The sequence below is a fragment of the Salmo salar genome, chromosome 25, assembly GCF_965601325.2.
Source record: "Salmo salar chromosome 25, fSalSal1, whole genome shotgun sequence".
Taxonomy (NCBI): domain Eukaryota; kingdom Metazoa; phylum Chordata; class Actinopteri; order Salmoniformes; family Salmonidae; genus Salmo; species Salmo salar.
Window position 1 is genome coordinate 39,397,669 of NC_138315.1, and position 14,470 is coordinate 39,412,138.

Genomic DNA, 14,470 nt, shown 5'->3' on the forward strand with positions numbered 1-14,470 from the left:
CATATAGTTGTGACCAGCAGTGGTGTAAAGTAATTAAGTAAAAATACTTTAAAGTACTACTTAAGTCGTTTTTTTTTTGGTATCTGTATTTTATTTTACTTTCCTAAAGAAAATATTCCACTTTTTACTCCATACATTAACCCTGACTCCCAAAAGTATCGTTTACATTTTGAGTGCTTAGCAGGACAGGAAAATGGTCACATTCCTGCCCTTATCAAGAGAACATCCCTGGTCATCCCTAATGCCTCTGATCTGGCGGACTCACTAAACACAAATGCTTTTTTTTTTTTACTTTTGATACTTAAGTATATTTAAAACCAAATACTTTTAGACTTTTACTCAAGTAGTATTTTAGTAGGTTACTTTCACTTTTACTTGAATCATTTTCTATTAAGGTATCTTTACTTTTACTCCAGTATGAAAATTGGGTACTTTTTCCATCACTGGTGACCAGTGGCACCTGTCTCAATAACAGAGTACACCAAGTTGCCTTGAGAACCAACACTCATTTACATTTGAGTAATTTAGCAGATGCTGTTATCCAGAGCGACTTACAGTTGTTGCATTCATCGTAAGAATGCTAGGTGGGAGAACCACATATCACAGTCATAATAAGTACAATAAGTACATTTCTCCTTTTTAATATGTAAATGCAACATAAAACAAAACAAGAAACACGAACAACACACAGACTAAACACTGGAACAGAAACAATAACGCCTAGGGAAGGACCCAAAGGGAGTGACATATATAGGGAAGGTAATCAAATCAAATCAAATTTATTTATATAGCCCTTCGTACATCAGCTGATATCTCAAAGTGCTGTACAGAAACCCAGCCTAAAACCCCAAACAGCAAGCAATGCATGTGAAAGAAGCACGGTGGCTAGGAAAAACTCCCTAGGAAAAACTCCCTAGAAAGGCAAAAACCTAGGAAGAAACCTAGAGAGGAACCAGGCTATGAGGGGTGGCCAGTCCTCTTCTGGCTGTGCCGGGTGGATATTATAACAGAACATAGTCAAGATGTTAAAATGTTCATAAATGACCAGCATGGTCAAATAATAATAATCATAGTAGTTGTCGAGGGTGCAACAAGCACGTCCGGTGAACAGGTCAGGGTTCCATAGCCGAGGGCAGAACAGTTGAAACTGGAGCAGCAGCACGACCAGGTGGACTGGGGACAGCAAGGAGTCATCATGCCAGGTAGTCCTGAGGCATGGTCCTAGGGCTCAGGTCCTCGGAGAGAAAGACAGAAAGAGAGAAAGAGAGAATTAGAGAGAGCATATTTAAATCAGGAAGGTGATGGAGTCCAGGTGAGTCTGATGACGCGCAGATGCACGTAACGATGGTGACAGGTGTGCGCCATAACGAGCAGCCTGGTGACCTAGAGGCCGGAGAGGGAGCACACGTGACAGTACCCCCTCCCCGACGAGTGGCTCCGGCACGCAGGACACCGACCAAAATGACGATCCCGGGGATCAGGAGCGGACCGGTCACCTCTGCTAAGGCGCGGGAAACCTGTCAGTCCGGCTGAGACGCAGGAGCATGGTGACCTAGAGCGCCGGAGAGAATGCATACGTGACGGTACTCCCTCTCCGGCGTGTTCGGCTCCAGCCGCAGAATGCCAACCAAAGGGATGATCCCGGGGATCAGGAGCGGACCGGTCATCCCTGCTGATGCGCGGGAACCTGTTGCCGGCTGTGGCGCGGGAACCTGACAGACCGGCTGAGGCATGAGAACCTGATGAGCCGGTGGAAGCAGGGGAGCCTGGCAATCCGGCGAAGGCATGAAAGCCCGACAAGCCGGCTGAGGCAGGGGAGCCTGGGGATCTGTCTGAGGCATGAGAGCCTGTAGCGGCTCCCGAACCCGACATCATTCCCACCAGAAAAAAAATAAAAAATAAAAAAACACTCCCTGATGCTAAGGTGAAGTGTTATTCTGTAACGAGTGCATGTAGAGTCGGGAAGCAAGTTCAGGGAGTGAGTGTTTTAATAAATAAACACAACTAAATACAAAACAAGAAACACAAACAACGCACAGACATGACACTGGAACATAAACAATAACGCCTCGAGATGAAACCAAGGGGAGTGACATATGTAGGGCAGGTAATGAAGGAGGCAATGGTGTTCAGGTGAGTGTCATTATGCGCTGATGCGCGTAACAGTGGTGACAGGTGTGCGCCTTAACGAGCAGCCTGGTGACCTAGAGGCCGGAGAGGGAGTACACGTGACAGTACCCCCTCCCCGACGCGCAGCTCCAGCCGCAGGACACCTACCAAGATGACGATCCCGGGGATCAGGAGCGGACAGGTCACCTCTGCTAAGGTGCGGGAACCTGTCGATCCAGCTGAGGCACGGGAGCATGGCAACCTAGAGCACCGGAGACAGAGCATATGTGACAGTAACCCCTCCCCGGCGCGTTCGGCTCCAGCCGCAGGACGCCAACCATAGGGACGATCCCGGAGTTCAGGAGTGGAAATCTGATGAACCGGCTGAGGAGTGAGAGCCTGATGAGCCGACTGAGGAGTGAGAGCCTGATGAGCCGGCTGAGGAGTGAGAGCCTGATGAGACGGCTGAGACCTCCCCGGTACCTCCGGTCCTGACACCCAGACCCAACACCACCTCCAACGCAAAAACTAAAAAAACTCCTTGATGCTTCCCTTTGATGAGGCGTCATTCTGGAACAAGTGTGCTGAGAGTCGGGAAGCAAGTTCAGGGAGTGAGTGTTTTAATAAATAAATGCAACATAAACAAAACAAGAAACACGAACAATGCACAGACTAAACACTGGAACAGAAACAATAACACCTGGGGAAGGAACCAAAGGGAGTGACATATATAGGAAAGGTAATCAGGGAAGTGATGGAGTCCAGGTGAGTCTGATGACACGCAGGTGCGCGTCACGATAGTGACAGGTGTGCGCCATAACGAGCAGCCTGGTGACCTAGAGGCCAGAGAGGTAGCACACGTGACAATCCTCAATAAAGGCAGAGTTAGTAAGGGGAGGTGGGAAGTCAAGTGTGAGTGTTAGTTCACAAAAGTTTATTTAATTTATTGAAATGTTTTGTTGTGGGGGCTGGTCGGGGTGAGGAAGCGGTGCGAGGGGGTTTCTGTGGGATTATTTAAGATAGTCATTGAAGAGGTAGGGTTGCAAGGTTTGTTTTTGGAAGATGGGCAGGGACTCTGCTGTCGTAGCTTTGGGGGAAGCTGGTTCCACCATTGGGGTGCCAGATCATAGAAGAGCTTGGACTGGGCTGAGCAGGAGTTGCTCTCCCATAGCAGTGGGATGGCCAAGAGACCAGAGGTGGCAGAACGGAGTGCTCGGGTTGGGGTGTAGGGTTTTAGTATAGCCTGAAGGTAGGAAGGGGCAGTTCCTCTTGCTGCTCCGTAGGTAAGTATCATGGTCTTGTAGTGGATGCCACCTTTGACTGGAAGCCATTGGAGTGTGCGGAGGAGCAGGGTGACATGGGAGAAGTTGGGAAGGTTGGACACCAGACAGGCTGCAGCATTCTGGATAAGTTGCATGGGTTTGATGGCACTAGCTGGTAGCTCAGCCAACAGCGAGTTGCAGTAGTCCAGATGGGAAATAAAAGTGTATGGATTAGGACCTGCGCCGAATCCTGTGTGAGGTAGGGTCGTACTCTACGGATGTTGTAGAGCATGAACCTGCTGGAGCTGGACAATGATTTGATGTTTGCAGAGAACAATAGAGTGTTGTCCAGGGTCAGGCCAAGGTTCTTTGCACTCTCAGAGGGGGGCACCATGGAATTGTCAACCGTGATGGAGATGTCTTGGAGCAGGTAGGCCTTCCCCAGGAGGAAGAGCAGCTCCGTCTTGTTGAGGTTGAGCTTGAGGTGGTGGGCCGACATTCAAGCTGAGATATCTGCCAGGTAAGCAGAGATGCGTGTCGCCACCTGGGTGTCAAAAGGGGGGAATAAGAAAAGTAGTTGACTGTCATCTGCATAGGAATGACCATGTGAAGATATAATGGAGCCAAGTGACTTGGTGTATAGAGAGAAGAGGAAAGGGCCTAGAACTGAGCCCTGAGGGACACCAGTAGTGAGAGTACATGTTGCAGACACAGATCCTCTCCAAGTCACCTGGTAGGAGCTGCCTGACAGGTAGGATGCAATCCAAGAGTGTGCAGAGCCTGAGACGCCCAGCCCTGAGAGGGTGGAGAGGAGGATCTGATGGTTCACGGTGTTGAAGGCAGTGGATAGATCTAGGACAATGAGAACAGAGGAGTGAGAGTCAGCTTTGGCAGTGCGGAGAGCCTCCGTGACACAGAGAAGAGCAGTATCGGTTGAGTGACCTGTCTTGAAGCCTGACTGGTTAGGGTCAAGAAGATCGTTCTGAGAGAGATAGCAAAGTGTAGGTCATAGACAGCAACCTCAAGTGTTTTGGAAAGAAAAGAAAGAAGGGATACTTGTCTGTAGTTTTTGACATTAGAGCAGGATTTCATCTGGAGAGAGAGGGGAGAAAGAGGTCAAGACATAGGGCAATTCTGTGTGAGTGGGACCAGTGGACTCAACAGGCTGACTGAATAAGAAACGGATGCTGTGAACCTTCTTTTCAAAGTGGTTGACAAAGAGAGGGAGGAGGGAGTGGGAGGGGTGGAGGATTAAAGAGAGAGGAGAAGCTTGACATTTTTAGTGATAGAAAGTGGTTTTAGCAGTGCATACAGAGGAAGAGAAGGTAAAGAGGAGAGAGTGAAAAGATGATAGGTCCTCCGGAAATGTAGTTTTCCTCCATTTTCGCTCAGCTGCCCGCAGCCCTGTTCTGTAAGCCTGCAATGAGTCACTCAGCCACAGAGCAGCAGGGGAGGGCCGAGCCGGCCAGGAGGTATGGGGACAGTGCGAGTCATAGGATGAGGAAAGGGAGTAGAGTAGGGTTGAAGATACAGAATCAGGAGACCGGAAGGTGAAGGATTTAACAGGACTGAGAGATAATAGGATAGAAGAGGAGAGGGCAGTGGGAGAGAGAGCGCGAAGATTGCGATGGCTCGGGTTGTAGGAGAGGGGGACAGAAAAAGTTTCTGATCCCAACAAGTAGTGATCAGAGACCTGGAGGGGGATTGCAGTGAGATTAGTAGGCGAACAGCCTCTCATAGGTTACTGTAGAAGGAAGGGAAATACCCTTTGCCCTCTCCTTCTTTCTCCTCTTTTTGCATAAACAGTGGCAAGAAAAAGTATGTGAACCCTTTGGAATTCTGCATAGCGCTACTGACGAAATATTCTGTGAACAGATTAAACTAAAGTTGAGTTGTTTGGAAGGAACACACAACACTGTGTGGAGAAAAAAGCACAGCACCCCAACATCAAAATCTCATCCCAACTGTAAAGTATGGTGGAGGGAGCATCATGGTTTGAGGCTGCTTTGCTGCCTCAGGGCCTGGACAGCTTGCTATCATTGACAGAAAAATGAATTCCCAAGTTAATCAAGACATTTGCAGGAGAATGTAAGGCTCTCTGTCCGCCAATTGAAGCTCAACAGAAGTTGAGTGATGCAACAGGAGAATGACCTAAAACACAGAAGTAAATCAACAACAGAATGGCTTCAACAGAAGAAAATACGCCTTCTATAGTGGCCCAGTCAGAGTCCTGACCTCAACCCGATTGAGACGCTATGGCATTATCTCAAGAGAGTGGTTCACACCAGACATCCCAGGAATATTGTTGAACTGAAACAGTTTTGTAAAGAGGAATGGTCCAAAATTCTTCCTGACCATTGTGCTGGTCTGATCCGCAACTACAAAAAAACGTTTGGTTGAGGGTATTGCTGCCAAAGGAGGGTCAACCAGTTATTAAATCCAAGGGTTGACATACTTTTTCCACCCTGCACTGTGAAGTTTTACACAATATGATAAAAAAAACATGAAAATGTACAATTGTTTGTATGTTATTAGTTTATGTCACACCCTGATCTGTTTCACCTGCCCTGTTTCACCTGCCCTGCCCATGTAGCCTTCCCTGTAGCTCAGTTGGTAGAGCATGGTGTTTGTAATGCCAGGGTTGTGGGTTCGATTCCCACGGGGGGCCAGCACAGGGGGAAAAAATTTATGAAATTGTCTGAAATTTCTGCATTCACTACTGTAAGTTGCTCTGGATAAGAGTGTCTGCTAAATGACTCATGTAAATGTAAAAAAATGTCTCCATCCCCTCCAGGTGTCGCTTGTTTTTCCCAGTGTATTTATCCCTGTGTTTCCAGTCTCTCTGTGCCAGTTCGTCTTGTATGTCCAAGCCTACCAGCCGTTTTCCCGTTTTTCTGCTTTGCCATTTCTCCTTTTTCTAGTCCTCCCGGTTTTGACCCTTGCCTGTTCTGGCCTCTGTACCCGCCTGCCTGACCATTCTGCCTGCCCTGACCTCGAGCCTGCCTGCCACTCTGTACCTCCTGGACTCTGATCTGGTTATGACCTTTTGCCTGTCCACGACCATTCTCTTGCCAATTCCCTTTGGATTTATTAAACATCTTAAACTCCAACCATCTGCCTCCTGTGTCTGCATTTGGGTCTCGCCTAGTGTCATGACAGTTTAAGCAGACTGTGTTTGTCTATGGTTGAGACTTAGATGAAGATCAGATCACATTTTATGATCAATTTATGCAGAAATCCAGGTTCAAATACTTTTTCTTGCCACTGTATTCTTCAAATAGCCTCTTATTCCAGTGTGGCTGACCACTGTTTCTGTGCACCTGAAAAGAGACACAGTATATTCACTCTTCAAATCAAATCAAACTTTATTTGTCACATGCGCCGAATACAGCAAGTCTAGACTTTACCATGAAATGCTTACTTACAAGCCCTTAACCAACAGTGCAGTTCAAGAAGAGTTAAGAAAATATTTACCAAATAAACTAAAGTATGTTAAAGTAACACAATAACATAACAAGGCTATATACAGAGGGTACCAGTACCGGGGTACAGGTTAGTTGAGGTAAATTGTACATACAGTTGAAGTCGGAAGTTTACATACACTTAGGCTGGAGTCATTAAAACTCGTTGTTCAACCACTCCACAAATTTCTTGTTAACAAACTATAGTACTGGCAAGTCGGTTAGGACATCTACTTTGTTCATGACACAAGTACTTTTTCCAACAATTGTTTACAGACAGATTATTTCACTTATAATTAACTGCTCTGGACTGGGGACTTTCGCTGGAGGCTCTGGACTGGGGACCGTCGCTGGACCGTCGCTGAATTTCTTACTACCTTAAAAGGTTTATATAAAAGGGTTGTACTTGTGCTCTGTATTTATGGACTGATGTCACTTCACATTGAGGGCATGTATCATTACTATTGCTCCTGTGAATGTGTCGCTGTGACCGTCCTGTCAATGCCTGTCATCACTGTTTGATATCTTTTATTGCCGGTACGTTTTACCGTATTTTTGTTATTTTCCTAACACAACGCATTTATACTATATGATCACTTTGTGCATTGGGTCTGAGAGAGATATTCTGAGAGTAGTGAACGTGTGGCTGTGACCATCCTGTCAATGCCTGTCATCACAGTTTAATATATTTTACTGCCGCTAAAAACCAAGTCACCTGAAGTGTGGGTATCCGTGTGCCTTTCTTCTGGCTGGCTATATGAAGTTGGTTACATCACTTCAATGAGAGAATTGCAAATACTTAAAAAATATATGTACACTACCGTTCAAAAGTTTGGGATCACTTTGAAATGTCCTTGTTTTTGAAAGAAAAGCTATTTTTTTGTCCATTAAAATAACATCAAATTGATCAGAAATACAGTGTAGACATTGTTAATGTTGTAAATGACTATTGCAGCTGGAAACGGCAGATTTTTTTGAGGCTGGTGTTTTGCAGGTACTATTTAATGAAGCTGCCAGTTGAGGACTTGTGAGGCACATGTTTCTCCAACTAGACACTCGAATGTGCTTGTCCTCTTGCTCAGTTGTGCACTGGGGCCTCCCACTCATCTTGGCCCCAGTACATCACTGGGGCCAAGCTTCCTGCCATCCAGGACCTATATAATAGGTGGTGTCAGAGTAAAGCCCATAAAATTGTCAGAGACTCCAGTCACCCAAGCCATGGACTGTTTTCTCTGCTACCGCATGGCAAGCGGTACCGGAGTGCCAAGTCTAGGACCAAATGGCTCCTTAACATCTGCTACCCCCAAGCCATAAGACTGCTGAACAATTAATCAAATGGTAACAGAACTATTACATTGACACCCCCACATTTGTTTTGTACACTTGTATACACACAGTCCAGAGCCTCCAGTGGCGGTTGCAGTCCAGAATCTCCAGCGGCGGTCCGCAGTCCAGAGTCTCCAGCGGCGGTCCGCAGTCCAGAGTCTCCAGCGGCAGTCCGCAGTCCAGAGTCTTCAGCGGCGGTCTGCAGCCCCGAGTCTTCAGCGGCGGTCTGCAGCCCAGAGTCTTCAGCGGCGGTCTGCAGCCCAGAGTCTTCAGCGGCGGTCTGCAGCCCAGAGTCTTCAGCGGCGGTCTGCAGCCCAGAGTCTTCAGCGGCGGCCTGCAGCCCAGAGTCTTCAGCGGCGGTCGGCAGTTCAGAGCCTCCGGCGATGACCCACGGTCTGGTTCCACCGGCGACACAGAAGCGGGGGGATCAGCGGACGGTGTGGGGGCTACGCCCCGAACCACAGCTGCCGCCAAGTATAGATGCCCACCCGGACCCTCCCCTATAGGTTCAGGTTTGCGGCCAGGAGTCCACCTTTGGGGGGGGGGGGGGGGGGGGGGGGGTTCCTAATCAGAGGCAGCTGTCTATCGTTGTCTCTGATTAGGAATCATACTTAGGCAGCCACCTGTAGTTGTGGGATCTTCATTTTGGACTGCTTGTTAAGCCTACAAGACGTGACGGTCATTATCATTGTTTATTCCTTTTGTTTGTAGTGTTCTGAGGTAAAATAAATACAACGATGAACACTTACCACGCTGCGCTTTGGTCCACTCCTTTTGACGATCGTGACAAACGAGCTATCCTCAACCAGGTTGGAAAGTGACAGTGAAAAGTCTGATGTTCAAGAGGTAGACATTGAGGAGGTCCAGGGAGAAGACATGGAAGCCTGAGAGGAAGACAACCAACGCTTTGACTATCATTTTATAGATGTATGTTGAAAACATTTTTGGGAGATGTGATGGATCATTGGGGATCATTCAATATTCCCTTTCTTTTGTTGTTTAGTGAAATCATCCCACGTGAAGGGTCAACTCATTTAATTAAAGTTCAATTTGTAACTAAATAGTTTTTTTTATTTCTATTGGATGGATTTAATCATTTGCAATTATGTCTACTTATGATAAGGTAAAAGGTTTATGTTTCTGTCTCCATATGATATGGTAAATATATCCAATGCAAAAAAACATCTACATTTAAATGGTACTAATATTAATTTGCATATATTTCTGTTAATTCCCATATATTCCAGTTAATTCCCACGGAAGGTTTCCACCTCTGAATATTCCCCAAAATGTGAAACCCAACAGTTAGTGACATTACAGTGCACTGACTGACTGTGCTAGTTAGCTCGTCATTAACATGGCTAGCTAAACCAGCAAACACTGGATTAACTTGCCGAAATAGGCTTTAAATACATTAATGGCAACATAAATATATACATAGTCACATTCACTAATTGCTTTTGGGATATATGAATAGACAGTACTGTGTTATACAGTTTTAAACAGTAGTTATATACAGAGGAAGGAGACACGAACCTGCTCTCAGGTTTTATTGGCATATACAGTGTTGTAACGATGTGCAAATAGTTAAAGTATAAAAGGGAAAATAAATAAACATAAATATGGGTTGTATTTACAATGGTGTTTGTTCTATATCAATTTCTCTCGGACTGAAGAGCAGGTAGACAAACTTTCCAAATAGGGGAGAAGCACTCAAAATCCATTAGTTGTTCATTCTAGGAAAATAATATAAACAAAGGTAGGCCTGAAGACCTCTCTTATTGCCAACCTTACTACAATGGCAGTAAATATTTTTATGAATTCGACAACAGATAATGAAAGGAAATGTTATTAATAGCACACCTTTTTCTGAGGTGAATGATTTCACCCACTACTCTGCGCTTGAACAGCTGGTGTTCTTTGATACTACATTGTGCGTAACGCGAGTGAGGTTAACGGATTAAATTACATTGTTGTGTCACTAATCTACACTTCCATAATGTCAAAGTAGAATCATGTTTGGAGAAATTTTTAAAAATTAATAAAAAATGTAAAGCTGAAATGTTTTGAGACAATAAGTATTCAACCCCTTTGTTATGGCAAGCACAAATAACTTCAGGAGTAAAAATGTGCTTAACAAGTCAGTTAATAAATTGCATGGACTAACTCTGTGTGCAATAATGGTGTTTAACCCCCTAGAGTCGATTGACGCACCGGCGCATAGCAAAAAAAATCCATCAAAATCTGTCGGTTTAAGCTAGAGATATGGTTTTTGCATTGGATGCGTCTCAATCCACAAACGAATGGGACCCCACTGTGGAAAGGGGAGATTCTCATGAACACAATGTTTCTCCGTTTTTCTCTACGACCTCCACAAGTGTCACAAAACTTGTTTGAAGGTATATTATATATATCTTTTCTGAGATTTTTTATTTATAGGTTTTGGACAGACACTTCAAAACCTTGTTTCTTATGATTTATTTTTGGTCTGTCCTTTTTGCCATTTATCAATGTGTTAATCCATGTGTTTCTACAGGCTTTAATAGTAAAAGCCAAAATTCAGAAATTCAAAATCATATAGCTAAATTTAATATGTCAGCTTAGCACCCTCCTAATGTCTTAGACTCTAAGGAATTAACACATTTATTTTATGACTACCGCATCTCTGTACCCCACACATACACACATTTTTAGTTTTTTTTAAGCAGACATTGAATATCCCTTTGAGCATGGGGAAGTTATTAATTACATTTTGGATTGTGTATCAATACCGCCAGTCACTACAAAGATACAGACGTCCTTCCTAACTCAGTTGACAGAGGGGAAGGAAACCGCTCATTTCAACATGAGGCCAATGGTGACTTTAAACCAGTTACAGAGTTAAATGGCTGTGATAGGAGAAAACTGAGGATCGATCAACAACATTGTAGTTACTCCACAATACTAACCTACAGTGGCAAGAAAAAGTATGTGAACCCTTTGGAATTACCTGGATTTCTGCATAAATTTCACACGACATTTTATATGATCTTCATCTTAGTCACAACAATAGACAAACACAGTGTGCTAAAAACTAATAACACACAAATTATTGTATTTGTCTTGTCTACAGTCATGGCCAAAAGTTTTGAGAATGACACAAATATTAATTTTCACAAAGTCTGTTGCCTCAGTTTGAATGATGGCAATTTGCATATACTCCAGAATGTTATGAAGAGTGATCAGATTATTTTAAATTAATTGCAAAGTCCCTCTTTGCCATGCAAATGAACTGAATCCCCCCAAAACATTTCCACTGCATTTCAGCCCTGCCACAAAAGGACCAGCTGACATCATGTCAGTGATTCTCTCGTTAACACAGGTGTGAGTGTTGACGAGGACAAGGCTGGAGATCACTCTGTCATGCTGATTGAGTTCGAATAACAGACTGGAAGCTTCAAAAGGAGGGTGGTGCTTGGAATCATTCTTCTTCCTCTGCCAACCATGGTTACCTGCAAGGAAACACGTGTCGTCATCATTGCTTTGCAAAAAAAATGGCTTCACAGGCAAGGATATTGCTGCCTGTAAGATTGCACCTAAATCAACCATTTATCGGATCATCAAGAACTTCAAGGAGAGCCGTTCAATTGTTGTGAAGAAGGCTTCAGGGCGCCCAAGAAAGTTCAGCAAGCGCCAGGACCGTCTCCTAAAGTTGATTCAGCTGCGGGATCGGGGCATCACCAGTACAGAGCTTGCTCAGGAATGGCAGCAGGCAGGTGTGAATGCATCTGCATGCACAGTGAGGCAAAGACTTTTGGAGGATGGCCTGGTGTCAATCAGGGCAGCAAAGAAGCCACTTCTCTCCAGGAAAAACATCAGAGACAGACTGATATTCTGCAAAAGGTACAGGGATTGGACTGCTGAGGACTGGGGTAAAGTAATTTTCTCTGATGAATCCTCTTTCCAATTGTTTGGGGCATCTGGAAAAAAAGCTTGTCCAGAGAAGACAAGGTGAGCGCTACCATCAGTCCTGTGTCATGCCAACAGTAAAACATCCTGAGACCATTCATGTGTGGGGTTGCTTCTCAGCCAAGGGAGTGGGCTCACTCACAATTTTGCCTGAGAACACAGCCATGAATAAAGAATGGTCCCAACACATCCTCCGAGAGCAACTTCTCCCAACCATCCAGGAACAGTTTGGTGATGAACAATGCCTTTTCCAGCATGATGGAGCACCTTGCCATAAGGCAAAGGTGATAACTAAGTGGCTAAGGGAACAAAACATTGATATTTTGGGTCCATGGCCAGGAAACTCCCCAGACCTTAATCCCATTGAAACTTGTGGTCAAACCTCAAGAGGCAGGTGGACAAACAAAACCCCACAAATTCTGACAAACTCCAAGCATTGATTATGCAAGAATGGGCTGCCATCAGTCAGGATGTGGCCCAGAAGTTAATTGACAGCATGCCAGCAGAGGTCTTGAAAAAGAAGTGTAAACACTGCAAATATTGACTCTTTGCATCAACTTCATGTAATTGTCAATAAAAGCCTTTGACACTTGTGAAATGCTTGTAATTATACTTTGTCCACAGAGTGTCGTCTTTACTGTCTTGTTTTCCATCGGGTCTTTGTCTTCATCTGTGTATGACATTTCCACTTTTTGTAGTTTGTACTGTCGACTACGGCCTGCAGCAGTCTGTCACTTTTTCTCTTTTGGCTCCTGTTCAGCAGAGTCTGAGGCTGCCATCTGGTGGTGGCTCAGGTAGTTGCTGAGGTTCCAGGTGTGTGGGTGTCTCTGTGGAGTCTTTACAACGCTGTTGGACCTGGTTCCTTTGACTCTTGAACCACGCCGGGATAACCTCACTGTCATTGGGCTTGAGTCGGTCATGGTGCATTATCGTTCCGTGTTGTTACTGAGGTTTCTTGGCGGTTGTTTCAGCTCCTTGGTCAGGAACAGGAAAAGCTTCAACACACCAAGTAAACTGGTTGACGATGATGAGAATGTACTTGTTTCTAGAACTGGACAACTGGAAATGGGTCTAGTGTGTCCACATGGAGATGATTCAGGTAGGTTTTGTAGGGACCTGCAGCTTTCTGAGAATTGCGGTGCTAACATCTCTGTATGAACAGGTGGACATCTCTTCCCATTTCGTATCAGTGGTAGCTCTGGCGGAGATGCTTCAAGGTCTTCCCCTCCCCCAGATGACCACACTGGGGCGGGTCGTGGCAAGCTTGCAACACTTCAGTCTGCATTGAGGCTGGCACCAGCAGCAGTGATGATGGGCTGAGTCCACCAGCTTTCTCCCTGCCGTAGTAGAGAACGTAGTTCAACTTGAGGCCAGCACAGCCAGCACTTCCTTACCGCAGGGCTATCCAGGGTAAATTGATCCTTTGTGGGAAGGTTTCCTGACTCTTTCCACTGGTGAAGGATGGAGGGGATGGAACCAACTGAAACCATTTCCTTATATTACCGCTAGTTTTTATGGGTATTATGACTCATACTGGGGTACTCTATTCAGCCGACGACTCCTTAGACTGGCGAAGCTCTCCTTACTTCCTTGTGAATGTGGTCGGGGGGTACCCCTAACCAAAGCGCAGGGGGAGCTGTTCCTTGAGAAGGTTATAGTCCTCCCGAATATGCTCAGGCAGTGAGAATACATACAGTTGAAGTAAGAAGTTTACATACACCTTAGCTAAAGACATTTAAACTCAGTTTTTCACAATTCCTGACATTTAATCCTAGTAAATATTCTCTGTCTTAGGTCAATTAGGATCACCACTTTATTTTAAGAATGTGAAATGTCAGAATAATAGTAGAGAGAATGATATATTTCAGCTTTTATTTCATTCATCACATTCCCAGTGGGTCAGAAGTTTACATACACTCAATTAGTATTTGGTAGCATTGCCTTTAAATTGTTGAACTAGAGTCAAACCTTTCGGGTAGCCTTCCACAAGCTTCCCACAAAAAGTTGGGTGAATTTTGGCCCATTCCTCCTGACAGAGCTGGTGTAACTAAGTCAGGTTTGTAGGCCTCCTTGATCGCACACGCTTGTTCAGTTCTCCCCACAAATTTTCTATAGGATTTGAGGTCAGGGCTTTGTGATGGCCACTCCAATACCTTGACTTTGTTGTCCTTAAGCCATTTTGCACCACTTTGGATGTATGCTTGGGGTCACTGTCCATTTGAAGAGCCATTTGCGACCAAGCTTTAACTTCCTGACTGATGTCTTGAGATGTTGCTTCAATATATCCACATCATTTTCCCTCCTCACGATGCCATCTATTTTGTGAAGTGCACCAGTCCCTCCTGCAACAAAGCAGCCCCACAA

General features: G+C 45.1%; 1 non-coding gene across 1 annotated transcript; it reads left to right on the plus strand.

The window, feature by feature from the left end:
* Nucleotides 1–5,963: 5,963 nt before the first annotated feature.
* trnat-ugu (transfer RNA threonine (anticodon UGU)) lies at nucleotides 5,964–6,039 on the plus strand. The gene has a single exon. It is a non-coding gene; the product is annotated as a tRNA-Thr (tRNA).
* Nucleotides 6,040–14,470: the final 8,431 nt, after the last annotated feature.